General features: G+C 50.9%; 1 protein-coding gene across 1 annotated transcript in view; it reads right to left on the bottom strand.

Moving 5' to 3' along the window:
* Positions 1 to 27,813, bottom strand: part of TCF7L1 (transcription factor 7 like 1) — a 165,065-nt gene that overhangs the window by 23,973 nt on the left and 113,279 nt on the right. The gene's annotated exons all lie outside the window — the stretch shown is intronic.

Here is a 27,813-nt window from a genome sequence, read left to right as displayed (position 1 = left end):
CCCCCTCCCCCCACCCTCCCCTATCCTCCCTCTGAGGCCCGATAGTCCGATCGATGCCTCCTTGTTTCTGGTTCTGTTCTTGTTCCTCAGTCTATGTTGTTCATCATTTCCCCTAGATGAGCGAGATCATATGTCACTAGATATATACTTATAAGAACTGAATGTGAGACGAGCAATAATAGTTATGCTGACAGGCAAATGAATCAGTCTGTAGTGAGTTTCTTTCTGGACCAACAGTTCTTTTGAGACCCAATTTCAATGTCCACCAGTTCCTTATGTGTACATGTCAGCACTGACCCCTAAGCTCTGGATGGTGGACAAATGGTGGTAACGGAGGTTCGACTCCCTCTGGTTTGGTCTCGGCCGGACCCAGGGGCACGGCTTCACCCGGACTAAGGGGCACGTGGCCTCACCCAGACCCAAAGGGCGCGTGGCCTCACCCGGGTCCGGGACCCAGCCTCACCCGGATGGATCCAGGGGCACACGGCCTCATCCGGACCCAGGATCCGGCTTCACCCGTACCCAGGGGCGCAAGGCCTCACCCGGACCCAGGGGCACATGGCCTCACCCGGGCCCAGGGACCCAGCCTCATCCGGGTCCAGTGGCGCGTGGTCTCACCCGGACCCAGGGGCGCGTGGCCTCACCCGGGCCCAGGGACACAGCCTCACCCGGGTCCAGGGGTGCGTGGCCTCACCCGGACCCAGGGGCGCGTGGCCTCTCCCAGAACCAGGGGCGCGTGGCCTCACCCGGACCTAGGTGCGCGAGGCCTCACCCGGATCCAGGGACACATGGATGAATTTTTAATTCATTGATTTTAGAGAGAGGGAGGGAGAGAGAAACATCGATTTGTTGTACCACTTATTTGTGCATTCATTGGTTGCTTCTCGTATGTGCCCTGACCAGGGATCAAACCCGCAACCTTGTTGTATTGGGACGACACTCTAACCAACTGAGCTGCCTGGCCAGGGCTCAAGTGCTGATCTTCACATGATTATACTGTTTCTCAGCCCTGAAAAGGTTATGCAGTATACTCCCAGTCTTTTCCTGCAGTATTGCAGAAGTCCAAACCAAATACTGTAACTCTTGATTTTGTGGACCTCGATTTAACAGATTTCGGATTTAATGGACAAAATACCCGGTTGGTATGTTGTATGTGAAAATTAACATCCTGTTAATTTTAAAGTGCTTTTAACCAAGATTTGTTTATAATTAAACAGATTATTTTTTATTAATTCACTGTCATTCAAAGAAAATTTTAGCAAATAGGCCATATGTTGGAAAAGACACTGTAGTAATTTAGCCGACATAAATATTACATTTCAATAACTATAGTCTACATATTTAAACCCAAGAGTCACTACTCATAAACAGTGTTCAGCAAATGGTCATCTCGCGATCACACCACATCGAGTGTGGTAATAGGTTCTGTTTCGAGTAGTGTGACTTTCTGCAACAGTTTTTTCTTTTTTAAATATATTTTTATGGATTTCAGAGAGGAAGGGAGAAGAGAGAGATAGAAACACCAATGATGAGAGAGCATCATCGATTGGCTGACTCCTGAATGCTCCCCACTGGGGATCGAGCTCGCAACCTGGGCAGGTGCCCTAGACTGGGGATCAAACCGTGACCTCCTGGTTCATAGGTTGACGCTCACCCACTGAGCCTGCCGGCCGGGCTTTTGCAGCAGTTTTAACGGCTAGCCTACGTTCCCACGTGTGCGAAGCCACGCCCCAGCCGTGTGCGTTTGTTTGCTCTTGGTGATTGTTGGATGCACTCATCCACTAGACCAGTGATGGCGAACCTATGACACGCGTGTCAGCACTGACACGCGTAGCCATTTCTGATGACATGCGGCCGCCGAGGATGAAACATTTGCGAAATAATGTTTTTTTCCCTCAAAGTGACACACTACCCGAGTTATGCTCAGGTTTTTGGCGAAGTTTGACACACCAAGCTCAAAAGGTTGCCCATCACTGCACTAGACCTATTCAGTATAAATTTAAAATCACAGTAATACATACAGAAAACTTTTCTGTGAAAGTAAACTTTTTATATATCATTTAAATAACACTAAACGTGTCTGCATAAGTAAATACAGGTAAATAACCAATTTGCCAATTTTTTAACATACGCATTCTCAAAACCTACTTGATTTTATAGCAGACTTTCAGCTTTAAGGGACACCCCCCCCATGCCTGAATTAGTTCGTTCTAGTGAGGTTTTACTGTAATAAATCAGCATGCGCGCGTATACACACACACACACACACACACACACACACACACACACACACTCTTCAGATGAAACGCTTCTCCTTAACCTGGCACGGCACAGTCCTCGGGAAGTGCCAGCGCAGGTGCAGTGAGGGCCTGGGAGAGGCGCCTGGCTCTGGGCTCTGAGCTGAGTGCTCGTGGGTTTAGGTTCTCGCTCCGCCAGTGCAGGCGATGTGACCCGGACCAGCGTCCTAACCAAGCCTCCGTTCCTGACTCTGTAAGGCAAGGCTACGGTCATTCACTCACTTCCTGGTTGTGGGGAGGATTAGGGACAATGTCAAGGATTAAGCACGGCGCTTTGCATGTGGGAGACGTTGGACAAATGGCAACTATAATTTTCATAAGCAAACCATTGGTCTCTGCCAGGAGCCAGAGCGCATGTTGTCCTGGTGTCAACACCCACACGGTGCTCCTGGGCAGCAGACCAGCTCTGGGGGCAGCCCCGTTCTGAGGCTACTCCGAAAATTAAATCTCCCGTAGGAAATGGAGGCTCCAGGAAGAGGCTCCCAGAGACAAAACAGTCTTTGACTCATCCTCGCTCTGGTCGCACAATTCCAGGAAGAGAGGCATGACTTGGCCTGGGCTGTGCACGGGCTGAAGAGAGGATCCGAGGCCCTTTGCTGTTCATCGACCACAGAGACTGACTAAGGGCAGGGGCTGGGCTTTCAGAAGGGTGTCCACGGGGGAGACTAACAATCCAAGGACACCTCTACCCCAGGCCAGGGAGCACCAGACAGCGGGGAGGGCGGAGGGGGGAGGGGAGGGAGGGGGCCACGGGCAGGCAGGCCTGGCTGCAGGAGACCTGGGAGGTGAGAATGAAAGAGGGCATTGGGGGCCCCATGAATAAGGACAGTCTTTCCACTGGGTCCTCTGGTACCCGACACCCTCACGCCTCATACTGCGTCTCCTCTCTCCCTGCCCGCTGATGATCTTATCTTCTCCCACTCTCCCCACCCCCACCATCTCTTTCTCTACCCAGAGCCTAACTGGCATTTAAATGTTTTTAGCCCTCCACAGCCCTGGCTGGGCAGCTCAAGTGGTTAGAGCAGCCTCCCGATACACCAAGGTTGCAGGTTCCATCCCCAGTCATGGCACGTGCCCTCGACACACACCGGTGTCATTAGTTAAAACCCATTTCCTCGGCGAATGACACCTGTGTGGCACGGGCCGTTTCAGAGCACCTGATGCACGTAACGGAGGTGTCTGCACAGTAACCCGGCCATGCCAAGCCCGGTGATTGTCTGAATTTTCAGACGAGCTGATGGAGGTAAGTACAGGGTGAATGGCTCACCCGCCCTCATGATGACAGCTGGAGCTGGAGCAGAGGTCTCCTGACTTCATATCCCACACTTTCCCTACAACACGAGCCGGAAAGCTCTTCAAAACAACAACTTATTGAACACCGCAGCCCCACCCCTAGACTTTACTCTGGTGGTTTTGGTTTTGTTTTTAGAATTTTATAGGGGGGGGGGGAGGAGGAGAAAGAGGAGGAGGGAGGGAAGGGGAAGGGAAGGAGAGAGAGATCAGCTGGTTCCCAAACATACCCCAACCAGGGATCGAACCTGCCACCTCTTAGTGTAAAGGATGACGCTCCAACCAGCTGAGTCATCAGCCAGAGCTGGTGGGCTTCTCTCTCTCCTTTTGTGCCTGGATCAGGGCTGCCCACCCGAAGCTGCAGGAAAGCACACACATGGGTGATCTCCTGCAGGGACCCCCGAGGTGGCCAGAGCTTAACCCTGAGTGCTACACAGCACACTCATTCCTATAGGAGCCACAACTAGAATATTTTTTTATTTTTAAAAATATATTTTATTTTTTACAGAGAGGAAGGGAGAGGGATAGAGAGTTGGAAACAGCGATGAGAGAGAAACATCGATCAGCTGCCTCCTGCACACCTCCTACTGGGGATGTGCCCGCAACCAAGGTACATGCCCTTGACCGGAATCGAACCTGGGACCCTTCAGTCCGCAGGCCGACGCTCTATCCACTGAGCCAAACCGGTTTCGGCTAGAATATTTTTTTAAAAAGTTGAACGACAATCACAAATATCAGGGGCTAACGTGGTGTCCCCAACCCCCACTCCCCGCAAGACACAGCAGAAGGCTCCCAGAACCCATCAGCTCTACCAGCACCTGGTCCCCTACTGAGAGCCTTAAAGACACGCTGAACACTCTTCCTTCTCGCTGGCTCGCAAAGGAGGCTCCTGATCATGTGGGGGGGCCCGAAGGAGCCGCCTGAACCTGGTTTGGGACAAGGCTGGTATTGGGTCTTATCAGCTGACCTTATGGAGTGTCAGGCATAGAGGCCTTGCAGGATTCTAACGCAGGGTTTCTCAACCTTGGCACTAAGGATATTTTGGGCTGGACAATTAATTCCTTGCTGTGGGGGCTGTCCTGTGCATTGTCGGGTGCCAAGCAGCATCCCCAGCCTTTACCTACCAAATGCCAGTAGCCCCCACGCTCCTGCCCACGTGTGATAACCAAAGAGGCCTCCAGGCTTTGCCGAATGCCTCCTGGAGGGGCAAAACCGCCCGTGAGAACCTACTCATCAGGTTGAGGAGCTCGTACCGAACAGACTGTGTGTTGCATGACAACGGTCTGTCGGCCTTGGTCCTGGGGCCTTCCAGGTACGAACATATAGTAACACACACACAGCACTCACCATAAGGCTAATAGCCACCGCTTTTGGTTATTTATCATTTGCTTGTGTTTCACCTGCCTACCAAGATGAGTGGAATTCTGGTGGGAGGAGGAGGCCACATTGGCCTCTTCTCCCTTCAGGGTCCACTCTCACTCATTTTTTAAAAATTTTATTAAATGTATTGGGGTGACGCTGGTTAATAAAGCGGTATAGGTTTCAAGTGTACAATTCCATAACATATCATCTGTACGTTGCGCCTGTGTTCACTCACTGACTTTAATCGAGACCTGGAAGCTGGAGGAGGTGGAAATCTTTAGGCCTGTCCACCACTGAAGTCAGGCTCTTGCAGGACTGCCAGGCAGGTGGGGACAGGTGGTTCCGGGAGGCTGCACATCTGGCCCAGGACCCTCCTGCTCCAACCCACCCTGGGGGCTGGGTGTGTGGGTGTGTGCAGAGAGGGATGCATTCTGGGAGGTAGGGAAATGGAAGGCTGTCACTGCCCCCTTTATACATTTGTTGTTGTTGTTGTTGTTAATCCTCACCCAGGGATATTTTTCCATTGATTTTTAGAGAGTGGAAGGGAGCGGGGAGAGACAGAGAGAGAAACATCGATGTGAGAGAGACACATCAATTGGTTCCCTCCCGCACGGGCCCAACCAGGGCAAGGGATCAAGCCTACAACCAAGGTATGCGACTTTGACAGGAATTGAACTCAGGTCCCTTCAGTCCGCAGGCCAATGCCCTATCCACTGAGCAAAACTGGCTAGGGTCCCCTTTACGCTCTTCTGCCTTTTTAAGATTTTGAAACAAGTGAAGGTGGTAGTATTGGGACAGGTTGGGGAGAGATACCTATAAAAATGCTGGAGCCCCCTACAGCTTAGCCATGGAATTGCAGTTCTGAGGGAAAGAAATACTTATTCTAAAGCAAGCATGTCAAACTTGTGGCCCACAATGGATATTTTTGTGGCCCAGCCAATATAATGGTATGTAAGAAACATTTTAATAAAAATTTAATAACTTAATTTTTATAATAGCCTGTTATACATAACTAGAGGCCCAGGGCACAAAATTTGTGCACGGGAGGGGGGGGGAGGTGGGTGGTGTCCCTTAGCCCAGCCTGCACCCTCTCCAATCTGGGACATCCCTCTCACAATCCAGGACTGCTGGCTCCCAACTGCTCACCTGCCTGAAGCCCCTAATTGCTTCTGCTTGCCAGCCTGATCACCCCCTAACCACTCCCCTGCCAGCCTGATTGATGCCTAAATGCTCCCCTGCTGGCCCGATTGCCCCTAACTGTCCTCCCCTGCAGGCCTGGTCACCCCTAACTGCCCTCCCCTGCAGGCCTGGTCACCCCTAACTGCCCTCCCCTGCAGGCCTGGTCACCCCTAACTGCCCTCCCCTGCCAACCATCTTGTGGCGGCCATCTTGTGTCCACATGGGGGTGGCCATCTTTGACCACATGGGGACAGCCATCTTGTGTGTTGGAGTGATGGTCAATTTGCACATTACCTCTTTATTATATAGGATTATTAATAACGAACTACAACGTTCGCTAATGACTGATTACTATAATCATGTAGCATTCATTTCCCTTACAGGCCTTACACGCAGGCACACCAGTGGGAGCGCACTGACCACCAGGGAGCTCCTGCGTTGAGTGTCTGCCCCCTAGTGGTCAGTGCACATCATAGCAACCTGCTGTTCTGCCATTAGGGCAATTTGCATATTACCCTTTTATTATATAGGAAGGAGGAGGATAAGGGGTGCTGCTCCTCTTTTACTTAATGTTCTGGGTCGCTTTCTGTCTCGGGCCCTTGCCCAGGGCCCTCCTGGGGTGACCCTGGGCCAGGCAGGCTGCTTCTGTGGCACTTGGGCCCAGGCCAGGGTCCCTCTGAAGGGAGCTGCCCGGGAGCCAGAGCCCCCATCCAGCAGGGAGGCGGAGACCAGGTCCTCCAGAACTCCCTGCTTAGCATGGAGGCTGTGCAGATTAATTGCAGCTGTGCCCTGGAATTTCCCCAACATACAAATCTTCATGATGTAAAACAGCTGGGAGGAAATCCCAGCATGCCCCGTACAGAGGCAGAACTGCCAATGAGCTACGGGGATTAACCCTCCGCCTCCCAGGAGGTAGGGTCAGCCCCCACCCTCCCCTCCCCAAACTGGTTTGGTGTGGACTGGGCTGTGGGTGAAGACGCCCACGTTCTCCCCATTCACAGGCTCTCACAGGACACCCTTCAAGCAGGGCCGAGGAGGGAGGGAGGGAGCAAGGCTCCGTGTAACAATCAATTGCAGTAGTGCCAGCCTGGGAGGGCGACAGTGGAAGCAAAGAAACAAGTCATCCCCAAAGCTTCCCAGGTAAGAACCCCGCCTGCCCCTCAGAATCCCTTTTGCTGCCTCCTGGTGGGAGGGGCAGGCCTGGTGCAGAAAGAAAGGGCCCTTTGCTCTCATTTTCCAGTCTTTCCCGCCTCTCTGGCCCCCAGTGGTAAACAGACCCTGGGGCCCCTCTCTGTAATAAAGACCTCCCTCTCAGGAAACCATGGGGCACGCAGCCATCCAGGAGAGCAGGCTAGAAACCTAACCCCGCAGACAGACCACCACCACACAGGCATGAGGACATGTGCAAGATGCTCTCCACTTCCTTTAAAAAAACTTTTTCCCCCCGTTGATTTCGGAGAGGAAGGGAAAGAGAGATAGAAACATCAATGATGAGAGAGAATCATTGATCGGCTGCCTCCTACACCCCCCCACTGGGGATCAAGCCCGCAACCCAGGCATATATCCTTGACTGGAATCAAACCCGTGACCCCTCAGTCCTCAGGCTGACGCTCTATCCACTGAGCCAAGTTGGCTAGGGCTCCACTTCCTTTTTTTTTTTTTTAAATATATTTTATTGATTTTCCACAGAGAGGAAGGGAGAGGGATAGAGAGCCATAAACATCGATGAGAGAGAAGCATCGACCAGCTGCCTCCTGCACACTCCCCACTGGGTATGTGCCCGCAACCACAGTACATGCCCTTGACCGGAATCGAACCTGGGACTCTTTTTTTTTTTTTTGTTTTTTTTGTGTGTGTATTTTATTGATTTTTTACAGAGAGGAAGGGAGAGGGATAGAGAGCTAGAAACATCGATGAGAGAGAAACATCGACCAGCTGCCTCCTGCACACCCCCTACTGGGGATGTGCCCACAACCAATGTACATGCCCTTGACTGGAATCGAACCTGGGACCTTTCAGTCCACAGACCGATGCTCTATCCACTGAGCCAAACCGGTTAGGGCTCCACTTCCTTTTAAAGGCAATTTTTAACACCGAGAATCGTACTATATATAAATGTCAAAGTGAACAAATGATCAGTTTCTCCTCACCCTCCTTTTGCCACAACTGGGGACAAAATTATTTCTCACCAAGACTACTGCCTTGGTTTCCCAAACACTGCAAGAGTTTTGACTTCTAAAAACCATCCTATCAGATCTCTTCCTGCTTAAAATGCTTCCCTGGGCCCGGCCGGCCTGGCTCAGTGGTTGAGCGTCGACCCATGCACCAAGAGGTCGCTGGTTCGATTGCTGGTCAGGGCACATGCCCGGGGTTGCAGGCTTGATCCCCAAAAGGGGGTGTGGGGGCATGCAGGATGCAGTTGATCGATGCTTCTCTCTCTCTCCCCCTTCCTCTTTCTCTAAAAGAAATATTTTTTTAAAAATGCTTCCCTGGTTGGCTGCTGGGTCAAGGGGTACTCACCAGTGATTGGTGCACCCTACCCTTCAGGTTCAACCCTCCCAGCTCCCGACCCCGACACTAGCTGCACTCACGTTCTTACAACTGAAGGAGCCCCGGCCCGGTGTGGCCTTTACTGGTGGGAAAGTTTAATTCCTCCTTCAAAACCCAGTGCCGAGGCCACCTTCCTGGACAAGCCTCTTCTGCTCCCCCGGGTCAGCCACTCTCTCCTCCGCCACAGCTGTGCCGGGTGTTGCCATGGCACTCAGCACGAGGTGCTGTTACCCATTTGCACACGGTCTGTCCTCTGGACTGTAAGCTCCTCAGGGTCACGCCTGCACCCCCAATTCCTCACCCAGAAGCCAACACTCACGATGTGCCCCACCTGGAGCTTCAGCACGTTATCACTGTGGTGAGTCCCCGTTTCCACATCCGTGACACCGCCTGCCCCGCCCCTGCCCGAATCCTTCGGGGACGTGGAGCGTGAGCGATCGGCTCTCACATTCACTGCCTTAGTCGTGCCAAGACTTTGTGAACGCAGCCTGGAGGCGGGGCCCCCACCCTGCCAGTTCCCGAGGCCTGTTTAAGATCCTCGGTCTTCTGTCAAAATGGACACGAGTTGATTTAAATGTGAAAATATACCAACACCGAGCAACCAATTCATCGGTGAGGAGACAGAAAGGCTTTCCCAAGTGGGAACAAGAGCTACGTTCTCAGGGGCGACCGAAGGAGAGAAAGTGAAAGTATTAGGCCTGGTCCCCGAACAGGATGGATTAGACCGAGTTCCAGGCGCAAAAGCATAGAAAACAGGTTTCCACTCACTCCCATCCCTCACTCCCTTCTCGGACGGTGAGCGGTTCCCGCATGTGCTGTTTGTGGCTCTAAGTCCCCACACTCAGGTGCAGAGGCTGGGTTCCCTCTTGAGGTTTTGATGATCGGGGAGTTGTTAGAAATGAACCTGCTCAGTAAGCCCATAATCCCCTAAAATAAGCTACTTTTCAATTTAATACGACACCTCTTTTTCCTTGGGAAAGTTATTTGGAGCCACATTTTTTGTCGTGTTTTACACCGAGGTGACTTTTTCTCTCGGCACCGGTCACGGCACTGAGTCCCTGGCGGCAGGGGACTCCAACGAATTTCGTGACCGAACAGTAAACGGAGGAAGAAGAGGGGCTGGTTGGGCCTCCGTTTCCTCCTCTTTCCCCCAGTAATTCCTTCTTTCCCGGGTGGCCTCACAGCATTCTCTTCTCCTCTCGTTTCAGAGAATCTGCCAACGTTGCCTGCGAAAGGTTTGCTTTTAACATTGTCTTCCCCAAGGCCACTGTCTAGTGGTGGGACAGCGCACAGAGGCAGGAGACCAGGGCTCGATCATCTCACCTTCAAAATGGGGACATTTTGCCCGGCCATGGTGGCTCAGTGGTTGAGCATCGACCTGTGAACCAGGAGGTCACAGTTTGATTCCCGGTCAGGACACATGCCCAGGTTTTGGGGGGCGTGCAGGAGGCAGCAGATTAATGGTTCTCTCTCATGGATGTTTCTCTCTCTCCCTCTCCCTTCCTCTCCGAAACCAACATAAATAAATAAGTAAGTAAGTAAGTAAGTAAAATGGGGACATTTTACTTCATCGGCCTGGAGGCAGGGACCTGGACCAGGTGGCCTCCTGTGGAGAAAAGAACCAAATGCAGCTGTGTGTCTAAACCAGGCTGGCTCCTGGGAGAGGAGACGTGTGGAGGTGCTCAATAAACATGAATCAGGAGTCCTAGTTGATCCCATATAGAAACTATCTACCTGGGGAAGTTACCTCCCCTTACAGAACTCCGGGGTCTCACCTGTAGCATGAGAGGAGCAGGACCCCCCACCTGGCAGGACAATTATCTCAAGAATGTGAGCCCCCGAGGAGAGCACCAAGCAGGGTGCTGGGCACGGGGTGAGCTCTTACAAAATACGTGTTTAGGGCCTGGTTCAGTTGGTTAGAGGGTCATCCCGATATGCCAAGGTTGTGGGTTCGAAACCCAGTCAGGGCACATACAAGAATCAACCAATGAATGCACAAGTAAGTGGAACAACACATCGATGTCTCTCTCTTTTTTATCCTCACCCTCAGCTATGTTTACTCTAGACAGAGAGGAAGGGAGGGAGAGAGAGAGAGATCTATTGGTTGCCTCCTGTACACACTCTGACTGGGATCGAACCCACAACCTAGGTAAGTGCCTTGACCCAGAATCAAACCCACAACCAAGCACCTGGCCAGGGCCCCCGCCCCCCTTAAAAAAGAAAAGAAATAGGATTTTAGTCTATAAAACTTCTTTTTGTTCCACAAGCCTTGATCCCAGCATAGGGAAGCCCACCCACTCATCTGTAGGTGCTTTCTGAGGAGCGAGGCCCTGTTTGGTGGCGTGTTAGTAAATGCTAAACAACTGGCCCTCGAAGCAAAAACACAAGCACAACCCCACTTCGTAGCACATGCTGGCATCCACGGGGCAAGCGGTCCCACCACGGATGATTTCCAGCCTCCGTGGGAGCGCCTGCAGGCAGTGCAGGGGAGAGATGCTAACCATCGGCTGGGCGGCAGCTGGCTCGGCGCAGCGCAGACCATCTGTGGGCAGGAGCCGGGCGGGGTATCAGGCCCTGCTGCTGGGGCTGCCGGCTCTGCTCAGATGGCGTTGAAAGGCTGACACACATGGTCCACGGCTGACGTGGGCCCAGGTCTTCCTGGCATGTCTGTGCTCACTGACTAGAATGAACACACTCGGTGGGAACTGGCCAGTCGCCTGCCCGTCCTCCTCTCCCTGTGGCGTGGGCCTCGTCATGGCCATGTCTGGTGAATACTGACAGCACGCCCTCCCATCAGGTGGGCCCGTCTGCCCCGGCCCCACTGGCCTCCGCCCTGGTCTCTGGCCTGCACAGGCCTCATCTTGTTCACCTAGCAACATGGAGCTGCTTCCAGAATGTACCGAGGGCTGCCTCATCCTGAGAGCAGCTCCCCAGTACCCACCGCCTGGAGGTGCCGTGGCTACCAGATAGGTCCACATCCACGGACAGGGAGGCGCGTCCCAGGCTCTTGCTGTGACGAACATCCTCGAACCCTCGTCATTTTGTTCATGTATGAAAGCAGCTGTAGGATCCATTTCCAGCTGTGAGGGGAACTGCTAGGTCAGAGGCAGCTACATTTAGGTTTTGAGGAGCATCACCAATATCTCAGTCTACACCGCCACCAGCGACACGGGAGAGCTTACTTCCCATAACTATGCCCACCCAGTGTTTTTTGTTTTTTTTTAAAAATATATTTTATTGATTTTTTACAGCGAGAAAGAGAGAGGGATAGAGAGTTAGAAACATCGATGAGAGAGAAACATCAATCAGCTGCTTCCTGCACACCCCCTACTGGGGATGTGCCCGCAACCAAGGTACATGCCCTTGACCGGAATCGAACCTGGGACCCTTGAGTCCGCAGGCCGACGCTCTATCCACTGAGCCAGACCGGTTTCGGCTGCCCACCCAGGGCTATGCAGCTCACAGATCTTTGCCAGACGGACAGGCGGGAAAGTAGCTCATTGTCGTTTCAATTCCCATTTCTCTTATGAGGCTGGAGACTGTGAGATGTACACGTTCTGATTTGGAGGCTAGAAAAAAAGATGTGTGTGGCCAAGAGGAAGGGCGAGGGACAGGTTGGGAAAGAAATCTGCAGGTGTAACCCGGGCCGGGTAGCTCAGCTGGTTGGAGTGTTGTCCCGAGACACCAAGGTTGTGGGTTCAATCCCGGTCAGGGCACACACAAGAATCAACCAACGGATGCATACATAAGTGGAACAACAAACCAATGTCTGGCTCTGTCTCTCTCTCCTGTCAATAACAAGAAAAAGAGAGAAACCTGCAGGTGCAGGAGCAGGCTGGGCTGATCCACATGGGAGGGCATCTCTGTGGCTCCTCACACTTCACAAAGGACCACGCAACCTCTACTGCACGTAACTTTCGCTCTTACGGAGGAAGGGCAGGCCTGACAGGCGTGTGTGAGGGAGGGAGGGAAGGAGGGAGGAAGAGGAGGAAGAAGAGGAGGAGGAAGAGGGCCCAGCAGCCCTGCGATGGCTGGGTGAACAGGCCAGCGGGTCCGAAGCCGCTCTTTCTCGTTCTCCCTCCTTCCCTGCCCGCTTCGTTACACAGGCCACTCCGCTTCCTCACCACTGGCTTCCCCTCCAGTCACCCTGCCTCCATTACTGCAAGACCACTGAGGACTTGAGAAAGAAAATAAAGACAAGTGACCTTTCATCTGCCAAATCCTCCGGGCCTCTCTCGGGCCTCATCTTATGGGGCAGCTCTGGGGAAACCCGTTTCCCGCCTGGAAGCCCCCTCTCTCCTCGTCAACTGTGGTTTCAGGTTCCGTGGGCCCCCTGGTTGATCAGCATTTATGGACCCAAATAAATGTCCTGGGCAAACTGTTGGGTGAGAAAAGCCAGTTGCAGAACTTGGAATGACAGTCATCGAAATTTTCTCACTGGGTTTTAGCATTTCGGGCAATTTTCTTGTTTTCTTCTTTGTGCTTTTATTATTCATCAGAAAATTTTACAATGACCATTGCAACAGTAAGCAAAGCTATTAAAAGTAACCCTCAGATTACCTCTGTTCTTTTTTTTTAAACTTAGATTTATTACCTTGTTTTAGAGATAAACATGCCACTTTTTTTTAAGCCTTTCATAGCCATAAAAAAAACTGTCATGAGTATGACTTGATTAAGCCTTTATTTAAAAAAAATGTATCTTTATTGTTTTAAGTATTATAGATAATCCCTTTGTTTGTGTGTTTTCCCCATTGACCCCTCCCACCCTGTCCCTGCCCTCCCAGACCTTCACCACTCTATTGTCTGAGTCCACGTATGCATACAAGTTACCCTATTAATCACTCCCCTCCTACCCCCCACCTTCCCTCTAAAACTCAACAGTCTGTTCCATGCTTCTATGCCTCTGGATCTATTTTATTCATCAGTTTATTTGTTCATTAGATTCTACATATGAGTAAGATCAAGTGATACTTATCTTTCTCTGCCTGGCTTATTTCGCTTAGCATAACACTCTCCAGGTCCGTCCATCCATGGTGTTGCAAATAGTAAAGACTTCTTTATTTTTTACAGCAGCATAGTATTCCATGGTGTAACTGTACCACAGCTTTTTTGCTGATTGGACACGTGGGTCTTTTCCAAATCTTAGCTATTGTAAATTGTGCTGCTATGAACACAGGGGTGCATATATTCTTTCTTTTTTTTTTATTTTTATATTTTATTGATTTTTTACAGAGAGGAAGAGAGAGGGATAGAGAGTTAGAAACATCGATGAGAGAGAAACATCGATCAGCTGCCTCTTGCACACCCCCCACTGGGGATGTACCCGCAACCAAGGTACATGCCCTTGACCGGAATCGAACCCGGGACCTTTGAGTCCGCAGGCCGACGCTCTATCCACTGAGCCAAGCCGGTTTCGGCCATATATTCTTTCTGATTGGTGTTTCGGGTTTCTTAGGATATATTTCTAAAAGTTGGATCATTGGGGCAAATGGAAGTTCCATTTTTAGTTTTCTGAGGAAACTCCATACTGTTCTCCACAGTGGCTGCACCAGTCTGCATTCCCACCAGCAGAGCAGAAGAGTTCCTTTTTCTCTGCATCCTCGCCAACACTGGTCGTTTGTTGATTTGTTGATGGTAGCCATTCGGACAGGTGTGAGGTGATACCTCATTATCATTTTGATTTGCATCTCTCGGATAATTAGTGACTTTGAGCATGTTTTCGTATGTCTCTTGGCCTTCTGTATGTCCACTTTGGAGAAGTGTCTATTTAGGTCCTTTGACTATTTTTTAAATTGGGTTGTTTGTTTTCCTTTTGTTAAGTTGTATGAGTTCCTTATATATTTTGGAAATTAACCTCTTATCGGATGCTTCATTGGCAAATAGGTTCTCCCATTTAGTGGGTTCTCTTTTCATTTTGTTGATGGCTTCTTATGCTGTGCAGAAGCCCTTTATTTTCATGGAGTCCCATTTGTTCATTTTGTCCTTAGTTTCCTTTGTCCTAGATTAGTTATTTTAATCACCGAAACCTGTGCCTTCAGTTGACCCAATGAGAAACTTCAAAATCAACCTTGATGTCTTTTAGCTGCTTCCTTCACCTCCTGTTGGCCAGAAAATCCTGTGAGTCTCAGCATCTTCTAGAGCCTAGGGGTTCAGGGACTCCCTATTTTGTGGCTTGGCCATGGCAGCTGCCTTCTGTCTGCATCTGGTCTCCTGACTCCAGACTCTCTATCCAGGAAGCACTTGGGGGCAGTCACCCGGTGTGAAGGGGATGGATGGTGGGCTACAGGTCACCTTGCCTCAAAATGACCACGTCTGCTGTCCACATCGGAGAACAGGGTGGTGGATGGAACGCAAGAGGCCCCAAGTCCTCTTCTGCACGGTCACCACTGCTCCCGCTCCCTCCCCAGGTCTTCGGCCCACCCTTCACTGCCTCTAGAAATATCTTTCTGAAACATAAAACTATGCTACTTAGAGCTACGAGGTGGCTTCCCATTCTTACAGAACTGCCTGCTTATACACAGGACCGATTAAGACAGACACAGTGAGGCCTCTGTACAGAGCACTCCATACATGTCCAGTGGGCGCCTCCTACTTAGGGTGGCTGTGCACGTGTGAGATATGCCACAGGAAAGATTTTTTAAAGTGCATAATAGCTTGAATATAAGTCAGCAAATGACAGGTTATAGAAGGAAGAGATCACAGTGAGTAGGATTCTCATGGGAAAACCTAGGATTTTATACAGGGGGTAGCATCTGAGGGGTAACACAGGCAAGATACATTCCTGTGGTCATTTCACTTAAAAAAAAAAATATATATATACTAGAGGCCCGATGCACAAAATCTGTGCAAGGGGCTCGGCCCCCACCACCGAGGCTTCCTCCAGAAGGTCATCCAGAAGGATGTCCAGTCTAATTAGCATATTACGCTTTTATTATTATAGATACACATATATGTATATATATGTATATTGATTTCAGAGGAAAGGAGAGAGAGAGAACGAACCATCCATGATGAGAGAGAATCACTGATCACTGCCTCCTGCACGCCCCACACTGGGGATCCAGCCCACAACCTGGGCATGTGCCCTGACCAGGAATCGAACCATGACCTCCCGGTTCATAAGTCGATGCTCAACCACTGAGCCATGCTGGCTGGGTAGCATTTCACTTTTTAAAGCATTGTATGTTAATTACCTCATCTGCTGTAACAGCCCTAGATATAGATAAAGCAAGTATTAGCATCCTCATTTGGGGGAAAGTAAGCCGGCTGGAAGCTCCTGGAATTACACAAGGGCATGAACTAGCTGAGGGTCCGGCTGGCATTAGAACACAGGGCTTTAGACCAGGGGTCCTCAAACTTTTTAAACAGGGGGCCAGTTCACTGTCCCTCAGACCGTTGGAGGGCCGGACTATAGTTTAAAAAAAAACTATGAACAAATTCCTATGCACACTGCACATATCTTATTTTGAAGTAAAAAAACCAAAACGGCAAAAACACCCACATGTGGCCCGCGGGCCGTAGTTTGAGGACGCCTGCTTTAGACTTTTATAGTGAGATTCAAAGGATATAGGGCCTGCTTTTTATCTTTTAGAAACTTCAGTCTCATCCCGGAATCTTGGGATAGCAGATACGGGTCATCAGTGCTCCACCCCATGATGGCCCCTCTTCCCCAGTCACGACAGGTTGACCCTGGATCCTCAATCCAGTATACGAGACGGCCACGACACTTGGCTAACCTTGATGTGTGAGGTACAGTCTATTTACTCTCTGATTTCAGGGTGAAGCAGACACTCCAGCTGGTGAGCAGGCGGCTGAGAGAAGGCCTTGAGCATTTCTCTGCTGGCTGGCCGGCCGGCCGGCATATAAGGACTACCTTCCTAGCCAGACGTGAGGAGCCACAGAGAACGTGACTGGACAGCAAAACCGGTGCTGATCAGCAGAAAACCCATTGACCGGGAGCGGCCTGGGAATTCTGGGGCGGATGGACTTTCCCCTGTGGGAGGAGAAGCTGGAGAGCGGCCCAGGTATTGAGGAGAAAGGAAGCAGGATCTGTGTGGAATCAATGGGGAACAGGAAGTGCTTATCTCGGGCCAGTAAAATACACAAAGAACTGCCAGGCGGCCTGGAGCTGCCTCCCGGGCACAGAGCTGGAAGGGCCTCTCGGTCGTCACAGGCCCAGCGTCTGGCCAAAGTCAATAACTCCTGGGCACCAGGAAATGGGAAATGTCTGAGGAGGTCCCTCAATGGATGGGCAGTTCTGGGAGAGAACTCTGACCCCACAGGCAAGACAGGATGGTGAGACTAAGGCCACACCAGCCACCTCTGCGCCGGGGCAGCCCTCCTGGTAAAGCAGGCTAAGCCTAGGTCCCTGCACCCTATCCTAGTGTGCGCGCAAATGGGTGTACACGAGTGGGTTGGTCACTTACAGGAAACAGGACTCCACATTCATACTGAAGTAAGGGCACAGGAAATTAGGACAGGAGAGTGGAGGAAGGGCTAAGAAGTTAACATGTTCTGTGAGGATTCTCTGAGTAGATACTGTCTATATATTATCACAACACCCAAATCCATCACGCCTCCTCCTCACTTCATGAAATCGTGTTGCACCACATTCCCAACTCCCATCTCAATTCTACGACATAACATCTAGAGTTTAGTATTTAAACTGTGCATTGTAACAGGCATTAAAATATATTAAAATATCTATATATTATATATACAAGGGTGGGCAAAAGTAGGCTTACAGCTGTTCATATGGAACAATGTACAATAAATACAGGAATAAACTCTGTTTTGCGTACTTTTAACTGAACCTACTTTTGCCCCATCCTGTTACACACATACATACATACATACATACATACATAAAAGGGCAACTCTGATTTCTTGGACACTGTTGTTTACAATGAAGCTCCATTTTATGAAAAGTGGGGAAAAGTGAGTCAATTCAAATAAAAATATTAAGTAGATAGTATAGGTGCTGTGCGGCAAACATTTGAGGACAGTGTTGTAGAGTCATGCGTATCCCTAGGAACCAGAAGAGGTTCCACATACAAGCCCAGAAGCCAGCATGTCCCAAGACACAACATTATTTTCTTCCCAAATGCTTCTTACCAGCCCGCCCACCCCCGCCCCCGCCCCATCCTCTTGTGCTCACCTCGGTGGAAACCTCAGAAATATGCCCTCCACTCTCTCCCTCACTGTTGGCTGCCTAGCCTGCCATGAAGTCCTGTCCATTGGCTGCCACAGTATCTTCTCATCTCTACCACCCCTGACCTTGCAATGGCCCCCTAACCCCTCCCTCCTGGCCTGAGCTCAGCCCCTCCTCCATGCTGTTTGCACACCTGCTGCTCCACGGAATTCCCTCCTCACAGCCAGACTCATGGACCCGCCCTCATCTCCCTCTAAGCTTCTTGGCCACAGGAACCAAATCTCATCTGTCCCTTGGGTGCCCACAGCGCTTGGCCTGGCACATCATTTGTGAGAGGTACTTGATGACTCCTGCAGGGCGATTTAGAGCTCACCGATTGGATAATTAGGGACGCAAGTGTCCCTCCCAGCCAGCTCTAGGCAGAAATATATCCAAAGGCCGAAAGCAACCAGTGGCCCAGCTCTTGGGGTGCTCCCCAGAGACTCTAATCTTGCTGGCCTAGGGCAAGAGCAGTGATAACAGAGCCTCTGGGGAAGGCAGTGGCTAGAGTGAATGGGTCTGCCCACTGCCGGTGGGTAGTCGGTCTATCAGTCAATAAAGACTCCATTTATTTAAATCAATAAGATTGATCAAATCAACAAACATTCACCGCTATTATATCTGCTTCCAACTGTTTAAATATTTCCCCCTACCATTTATTTATTGGTTACAAAACATAACCTGCTATGTCCCAGCTCTTCTGTAGCTGGGCCGTGACGCGGGGTTGTGCTGCTCAGCCCTGCTGTGGGATATAGCATTTCTAAATTCACCTTCTGTCTGATACTGGCCTCCTCTCAGGTAAGCAGGTGAACAGGTGCAAAAGCCAAGGACAGCAAACTGCATAGAAGAGTCAACAGATGTCTTTAAAGGTTAAGTTCACTGATTAGTTATCTCGTGCCAAGCTATTTCCACGTGTCATTTCATTTAGCCCTCACAGCCTTATAAGTTGATGCTACTACTATCTGCATTGAACAGACAAAGAGACTAAGGCCCAGAGAGGTGAGTAAAGTGCCCAAGCCCTGAATCATCCCTTTCATTACACTAGTGCTGGAAGAGAAAAAACCCACACACTCCTCCAGAGCACCCTGGCATTGTTCCGAGAAGGGCACTCAGGCCACTGGCAGCGCTGGGATTAGAACAACCCGGGTACCTGGCCCCTAGCTGCAGAAGAGCTAGGTTGGAACAGGCGATAGTTTGCAATCAACATATAAACAATAGAGGAAAATATACAAATAACTGGAAGGGGATGAAATATTACCCTAAGCAAATCAATATTAAGAATGCCAATCAGCAACTCATATAACACACAACAAAGGAATAACCATATCATTCAAGATTCCATTATGGAGAAACTGGAAGACCTTCTGAGTGTGGCCATGGCTCCACGTTGCCCCCTGGTGGTCCCCAGGCACATAGGGGAAGTGGACGAGGGCAATGCAGGGGAACAAAGGCTCTGAATAAGGACATTTGCCATGATGCAAACCAGGGAAGGGAGCTATCCCAGAGGCAGTGACCTAGTGGGTAAAGATCCTTCAGGGCTAGGCGCTTACCCACACACGCAAGGAAAACCTCAGCTCCACTCCCATTTGTTCGCAAAAATTAAGATAAAGAAGTTATGAACTCATTAATGAGTTAAATCCTGTCAAATTGGCAAAGGCTTTTCTCCTCTTTAATTACCACGGGCACTTGTTCATACCCTGCTCATGGGAGAGTAAATTAGCAAACCTTTCTTGTGCAAGTTGGAGGTATGCATCAAGTCTTCCAGCGGCTTACCTCCCCTGGAATGCATCCTAAGGAAATAATTAAGGATCTGAGCAAAATTTACCTGTAAGAACGCTCACGGCAGAGCTGTTTATAATAAACAGCCAAAAGGTATTACGTATATTATACTACAATTAGGACACCTGAATTTATGAAGTAGGTGACTATTTACAGACACGGAAAGGTGTTTATTATGTATTATTCAGTGAAAAAGTAGGATACAAAACATGTCCGAGTCCCACTTTTATAAAACATATATTTTTATAAATGCGTTGAAAAGAGATCTGGAAGGTTCACTAAAAGGTGAGCTGAACTGATGTCTGATGACAAGGCTATGGGTGTTTTTTCTTCTTCTTTTGGCTAAACCTATATTGCTTTTAAAAACAAATATATGCAAAGGAAATGACTTTTGAATTAGAAACTTTAAAGACAGATAAGACCAATCAGAAAAAACCATCAGTAAAGTCTATATTTAAATCTCTATTCTCTCATTTCTGAATTTCTAAGTGCCATTTTCCCTCGAATGCTGTCCTGCCTGACTCACCTCCACCATCTCCGTTAGGACCCGGGAAAGGGTGGCCTCAGCCGCTTGGGAATGTCTGCGGGTCCCTGGGCGAGATGTGGGGGGCCAGCAGTGCTGTCCCCCAGCTGCACAGGCCACGGGTGGGAATTCTCCGCAGGCCCTGCCTTGGATGCCCTCCTCCAGTTCTTCCCCTTCCTTGACCGAACATGGATGGGTGCCCCAAGGGGGGAAGTTTGGGTGCCATTTTGACCAGAGGGGAAGGGTCGTGGAGATAACCCAGTCTGCTGCAGCTCAGGCCTCCGGGCACCAGAGCCGCCTGGAGGAGCTTTAAAAACACCGATCCCGCGCCCCTCCCTCATGATCTACCCGATCCAGGGGAGGGCTTGAGCATCGTTTCTAATGCTCCCCTGGTGATGTTCACGTGAGCTCAGAGTTGACCCCGGATGCTAACAACACCCGCCCCAGTAACTTTCTGCAGTTTCTACACAGCTTTGGGCTTCTTGTGTCAGACTTTTGAATTAGTGAGGACCCCTTTTATACTCATCCACCCACCACCTGCTCACTGAACATTAAAAAAATTTATTGACTGATGAGAGAGAGAGAGAGAGAGAGGAGAGAGAGAGAGAGAGAGAAGTTTGTTCTTCCACTTATTTATGCATTCACTGGTTGCTTCTTATATGTGCCCTGACTGGGGATCGAACCCGCAACCTTAACTTATCAGAACAATGCTCTAACCAACCTGGTCAGGGCTTTCACTGAACACTTTTTAGTGCTGCTATATGCTAGGTACCACGGTTCACTCCTGCCTAAATCCTTGACCAGAATACTATCTTTTTTTTTTTTTTTGGTTAAGCCTCACCCAAGGACATTTTCCCATTTATTTGTAGACAGAGTGATTTGTTCCCTCCCACATGCGCCCCAACCAGGGCTGGGGATCGATCCTGCAACTGAGGTACGTGTCCTTGACTGGAATTGAACCCAGGACCTTTCAGTCCACACCAACTGACACTCTACCCACTGAGCCAAACCAGCTATACTATGTTTTTCACAGAGGAATGATTATAGGGATAAGGCTCAAAGTGGAAGTTCCTGGTGAGTATGGAGAATTCTCAGCCTCAGAGCCACACTCGAGGGTCTCACAGGTTAACCAGTGGAGGGGAGACAGGAAACGTCTGCGCCGTGGTTCCTGCTGGTGTTGCTGGGCAAGTCCGCACCACAGCCAGCACGCCCTCCTCTCTCCCAGGGGCCTCAGCACATTGCACGCCTTATTCCCGGGGTGGGAGAGGGGCTGCAACGCATTCCCCAACCTCTCCAAGCAAATCCAGGGTTGGTTTTAATGGAATTTCAGGCATCCGGGCTGGGCTCATTGGGTTGGGGAGGGGAAGGGGGTACATTTCAGAGCACAGAAGCCCTAAAAACGTTTTTGAACCTCATGTCATTCCCAAGGGGCCTGGTGGCACATCAACGTAGGCACAGCCTGTGGACGAGCCTGGTCACAGCACCTCACTTTCCCAAGCAGCTGTTTGGGGAGTCGGACGGGAAGATGGTCAGGCCTTGCTCGGTGCCTGGGTCTGGCGACCCCAAGATTCCACACCTCTGCCACTTCCGTCCCGAGACCCTTGCTCTTAACCACTGGCTCTGAAAGGCAATCACCGAAATGAGTGACAACTCCATTGTCCCGTCCCCAGACCGGGGATGCACACAGAGCCAGACTGGGTAAGTGTGGAGCATCGGAACGATTTTTTTCCTAAGTTCGCCAATCAGACTCTCTATTGGGTCCCTTTGGTTTCCCATGTTGCGTTCTTTTTTAAAAAAAATATATTCTATTGATTTTTTACAGAGAGGAAGAGAGAGGGACAGAGAGCTAGAAACATGGATGAGAGAGAAACATCGATCAGCTGCCTCTTGCACACCCCCTACTGGGGATGTGCCCACAACCAAGGTACACGCCCTTGGCCGGAATCGAACCTGGGACCCTTGAGTCCACAGACCGACGCTCTATCCACTGAGCCAAACCGGTTTCGGCCCATGTTGCGTTCTGAAATGCCTCCCTCTACTCTCAATTCCTTGAGGTCATGGGTGCTCCCTTGGAGTCACTCAAACACATGCTGAGTGAAACTCAAAGTCACGGCTTGAGTGGGTCATTCATTTCTTCCTCCTTCATTTCCATTTCCCCCACAAAGAAAGCACATCAGTGCGATTGGCCAGAGTTGCACAATTGGTTGGCCTCCGTGCTGCTGCTCTCTCTCCCTTATATAGTCTTCTTACAAAAACCCCAAACACCCACTGTGGTCCCCTCCCCTCCTTCTGAGGCCTTGGCCCCTGCAATCTGGCGTCCACGGTTCTCCTTAAGGTTCCTGCTGCCCTCCTAACCTCCACATTCAATGTCAGCTTTCAGGTCTCTTCCCTGAGCACCTCCGCTTCGGCAACACCCCTTCCAGCTGGTTTTCCACGTACTCTCCCCCTCTAAATGCTGGTGCTCTCCATCCTCCTCTCTGTGTAATCCTGTCCACCCCCAGGTGCTCACTCTCACCTCTGCGGCTGGCCCCAACCTCTCCCCTGAGCCCCTTACCCTCATTTCCAACTACACCCCGCTACAGGCAGCTCCATCCCACAACATACTCATCAAAACCCAGCACCGATCTAATTTCCTAATGTCCCTCAAACCAAGACTCTTTTGAAAGCAAAAGGGAACATTTTAACAATTACACTGGGTGTGACGGGTTAATTTTATGTGTCAGCTTGCCTGGACCACGGGGTGCCCAGGTATTTGGTTAACATTATCCTGGGTGTTTCTGGATGAGATTAACATCTGAATCGGCGGACTGAGCAAGGCAGATGGCCTCTGCAGGTAGGCCCCCCTACAATCAGCTGAAGGCCCGAGCAGAACAAAAAGGCGGACCCTCTCCCAGGTGAGAGAGTGTCTTCCTGTCTACTGACCTTTGACCTGGGCCGTGGGCTTTTTTCCTGTTTTGGGTCTCAAAAAAGAACTGAAATAGCAGCTCTTCCTGGGACACGAGCCTGTCGGCCTTCAGAAATCGTCGTCTCTCCTGGTTCTCAGGTCCTTGGCCTCAAACTAAAATTAAACCATCAGCTCTCCAAATAGTTAGTCATCCTACAGGTCTTGGGACTGCCAGTCTCCATAACAGCGTGTTTACACACACACACACACACACACACACACACACACACACACCCTATTGGTTCTTTTTCTCTGGAGAACCTAATACAAGAGACAGCCAATGTGAACCAGGACATGTGGCTGCCCCGACTACTGACTATTGTACAAACTTGGGGATCATTTTGGTTTCTTCTTTCCTTCCCTCACCCCTACATCGGATAGAGGACCAAGCCACTCATTCTAACTCTGGAATGTCTCTCAACTCCTCCCCCCTCTTCCATTCTCCTCGTTATGGCCCTGACCTGGCAGTGGCTCTTAACGCACCTCCTGCCTGGGCCCTTCCAGGCCAGCCCATCCTTCACGCTGCTGATCGCCACTGCCTTGCCCAGGGAGCTGGCAGCTCCAAATGCTTGCAGAACAGAATATGCCTGCTCTGTGGGCCCCGAGGCCTCGGCCCACCCTCTTCATCTCCAGGCACCTGCCCCGACCTCCACCAACAGCCTCCAACCATGTTCTAGCTGCCCCGCGATCCTCTGTCCTCTGGGTGTTTCACTGCCCATGCCCTGAGCTCTTTGGCAAAGCTGCCACGTTTTTACTAGGGGCCCAAGTGCCAGCAAGGGGCTCCCGAGGGACCTCAGCTCTCCCCAGTTGCTTTTGGAAGATGTGAAGCCATCAAATGTAAGGGAGGGAGGGGAAGGGAGCGGCACACCGAGGCCCCTCTTTTACAGAGGACAGGCCTCACCGTGGCCTCTCTATTATCCCTGGAGTCCCGTGTGAGCGGTGAGAAGGGGGCATATCTGAAGCCACAGAAAGCAGCAAATACCTAGTGTTCCTCTCCAGTTCCCCGCCCAGGTAGTCCTCCAAAGGGCGCATGCCAGAGGACGACTCGAGGGTAACGCGAGGCACCAACTCCAGGTCCCACAACGATTTCTGACCTTCCCGTTGCTTCCAGGGTTCCCAAGCCACCAGGGCTGCTGGCTATCCCCATGTCTGGAAGGGCCCGTTCTCCAGTTTGTTTCCTTTCTATTTGGGCAGTATCTTTGGGGGGGAATCTTCCTGGGAGACTCTGAACCTGGATTTTCAACACGTCTTGGGCGACAGTGCCTGGAACCACCACGTCTTTACTGGGGACTTGAGACACACAATGTCTTCCAAGCCACAGCCTCTGAGCCCCGCAGACCGCCTTCTGCCTTCCTCCACTTGGCTTGTCAGAGGCCCAAGGGACCCGAGAGACTTCCTCAGCTTCAGCAATAGCTACTTCCACGCGCCCCGACGGCTAGGCTGGCTTCTGGTCACAGCTAAAGCGCATCTTCTGGTCCTTAAACCTCTGGCAAGACCCACGAGTGTGGTGGAGTCATATACAGCCCTCGCCTCCCCCCTTCCCTCCCGCGCTGGCAAGGAGCTGTCCATGGCAGACCCTTGGGCAGGTTCGTCCCGTGGGCCTGAGCCCCCGATGGTCACGATCACAAACCCGCTGGAAAGGCTCTTCCCTTTAGCGCCTGTGTGGAGAGTGGCCGTGGAGCGGGGCATCCAGGCTTGGTGTGTGTGACGCATCTTAGTAGAAACCAAATGGCATTCTGGTATTATAGTTAACCTTGATGGCGGGCTTTCGGGGCTTACATAACTCCACTAATATTATTACAAGTAAACGCCAGAGCTTCAGCTTTGGAACACACACCCACAGCCCAGCAATAATTCCACACGTAACCGTGCTCGAGCATACATTCAACTGCTACACAGTAACCCTAAGCCACAAAGATACTAGTTCCAAGTGGCAGAAAGGGTGCCGGCAGGGAGGATCTCAGAAGGCACAGGGCCCCTCACCAAGAGACATGATGGTCACGGGTCAGCAAATGCTTAGCAACTCTAACAACCCCCCAAGCCCCAGCGGAACCACAACCCCTTTGACATCCTGGAGTTGAGGACCACTGTGATGGAGTTTGCCACTTGGATGTACCTGTTCTTTCTAGAAAGGGCTGAGGGGATACTGAGCTTCCTGAAAGCGAGAGGGATTTCTAAAAAACTTTTGCTAGCTGTGGTACAGGTCACAGTGTTGGCCAATGGCCAGGCCTGAGCCTGAACTTCACATACAAGGTTTCTTTAACTGGCGAGTCAGAAACATCAGTATCGCTTCTTCCGTTTAAATTCCAGCCTCCTCCCCTGGAACACGGGGCGGCGGCACTGCCTCCTGCCCAGGGCTGTGCCGAGGCTCCGATGAGGAACCGCACACGCAGGGTTGGATCCTGGTAGGTTTGCAACAGCCTTCAGCCACCCTCCTCATTCCTCCTTGCTGATGTTACTAGGACACTGTGGACCTGACGGTGTCTGCTGTAATGAAGGAGGGGAGTTTGCAAGGCCTGCCCTCCAGGGATGTCTCGGTTCCAGGTGCTCTGATTTGCCTCCAGGAAAAGGAGAAGTGAGCTAATCCTACAGTTTGGTGCAAAGCCCTATAAATCTGCCGGGGTGCACGTCCCTCTCTGAGGCCCCTGCCTCACACAAAGTCTGACGTCCGGGCCAGTCCTCAGAAACACCCCCGGCCAGCCCTGCCCCTCCCCTCATCTCCTCATTCAACATGCCGGCAATTCACAGCTCTCCATCAGCATCTATTATTGCCCATCGTTCAGAAAAAAATGAATCAAGCCCTGACTTGAGGCTTGAATTCAACTTTCAAAATTGTGAGGTTCTAAGGGCCCAACTATTTTCCAAAAGATTATTCTCTAAGGGATAAAGAAAACAAAATGGCTAAATCTCAAAATTTTTCAGTCTCCGTTATCCCACGGACCTCTATACCCCTTGAGACACAATTTTCAATAGGAAACTGGGCTGAAGTTGGAGGGCAAGGCCTCGAGGAGCTGTTTAATTCCTACCACTAAAGACAAACTCGGATTCTTTCACAATTCTCCCTCAGGCTGGCCCGGCCCTCTGCTTTATAGGGCCAAACCACTGAAAGAATAAATGAATGCAAAAAATTTGCCTCACAGCAGCGCACACTAAGATTTTCTACAGATAAACCCACCCCAAAGATAATAAAAACGGGGGCTGGTTTATTGGGCTTGTTAGAGGCTGCCTGCCTGATGTTCCTCGGGGTCTGGATGTGTTTGCTCGGAGGGAGGCCTTCCTGACACAGCAGTCTGAGAAAATCAACACGGGCCCACAGCACACTAATCAGTCTGCAGCGAGCGCAGCCCCTCATTCCACACATACTCGCTGTGCATGCAGCGTGCTCATGCACTGCGAGAGGTGACGTGGGGGCAGAGAGACCATGGAGCTTAGGAGGTGGCCGCGGACAGGACTTGTGCCCAGGTGACAAGTGCCACAGAGTGCGAGTGTGCAGGGAGGCTAAGAGGTGGGATCTGACCGGGACCTTGAAGAATAGAGAGTCCATGTTGCCACCTGGACAATTTACACAGAGCTGGGCGCTATGTCAAACTAATGTCCTGCCAGTCCAGCGTGGCTCAGTGGTTGAGTGTTGACCTATGAACCAGGAGGTCACTGTTCCATTCCCGGAAAGGGCACATGTCCAGGTTGCGGGCTCGATCCCCAGTGTGAAGCAGCAGGAGGCAGCCGATCGGTGATTCTCTCTCATCATTGATATTTCTATCTCTCTCTCTCTCCCTCTCTGATATGCATAAAAATATTTTTAAAAACCACTAACGTATTAATAAATAAGCAGAGGTTTTGAACTAAAAGGCTGCAGGACCATGCTTTCCTAGAGACAGCTTTGGAGGGGTGACGAGGTGAGCGCCTGTGATTAGGGGAGGCGGGCAGGCCCTCACCTAGGATCCTGGGGCCCGGAATGGAGTATAGATGTGGGCCCACATGCCAACATATTGGTTACAGCGCACGCTAATCAAGTGCTCTATGTACTCTCTCCTCGTACCTTGACAACGATACCTGCCCAATGGTATGCAGAGGCTGGGTTCAAATGGAGAACTCCTAGACTTCTGAGTTCTGGACCAGAATGTGCTTTCTGGACCCTGCCCTCCCATTCCCAGGTCCATCCTGTACCACGAGGTCTCACGACCGCAACACGTGGGAACAGCCCCCCGAGCCCCCCTCAGTCTAGGGGAGTGCTCAGCAGGGACTCAGGCCATGCCCAGGAGAATGGACCGGAGGAAGAGACTGGCACAGGCCCCGGAGTCCCAGACCCCAGGGCTGCTGCACCCTGTGGGGAAGGCAGGGGTGAGGGTGGGAGAGCAGGCAGGGCCCCTCCTGCTCAGGCCCGAGAGTGGCAATGTGTACCGGGAAGGGACAATTCAGCAGACCGTGATGCACCGTCTGTGTGGTTTTGATTAGGATGGTGCTGGAGGCTAACCTTTCTCCCGGAGAATGACTACAACAACATTAGTTTTCACTTAATCCTCTTGTCACGCCTATGAGTTCAACACTGTTGTTATTCCCATTTCACGTATGAGGAAACTAAGATTAGAGAGATTTTCATTTAACCAAGGCCACACAGCGGGGATTTGAGCGTTACACCGAGTCTCGTGGCCTAAAAATACTCAGAAGGAAAATCATTTCCTGATCCTGAGTCATGGGA

Source organism: Eptesicus fuscus, chromosome 16, assembly GCF_027574615.1.
Source record: "Eptesicus fuscus isolate TK198812 chromosome 16, DD_ASM_mEF_20220401, whole genome shotgun sequence".
In the NCBI taxonomy this organism is placed as follows: domain Eukaryota; kingdom Metazoa; phylum Chordata; class Mammalia; order Chiroptera; family Vespertilionidae; genus Eptesicus; species Eptesicus fuscus.
The sequence above is the reverse complement of the archived record's forward strand: the minus strand, read 5'-3'. Positions and strand labels throughout refer to the sequence as shown.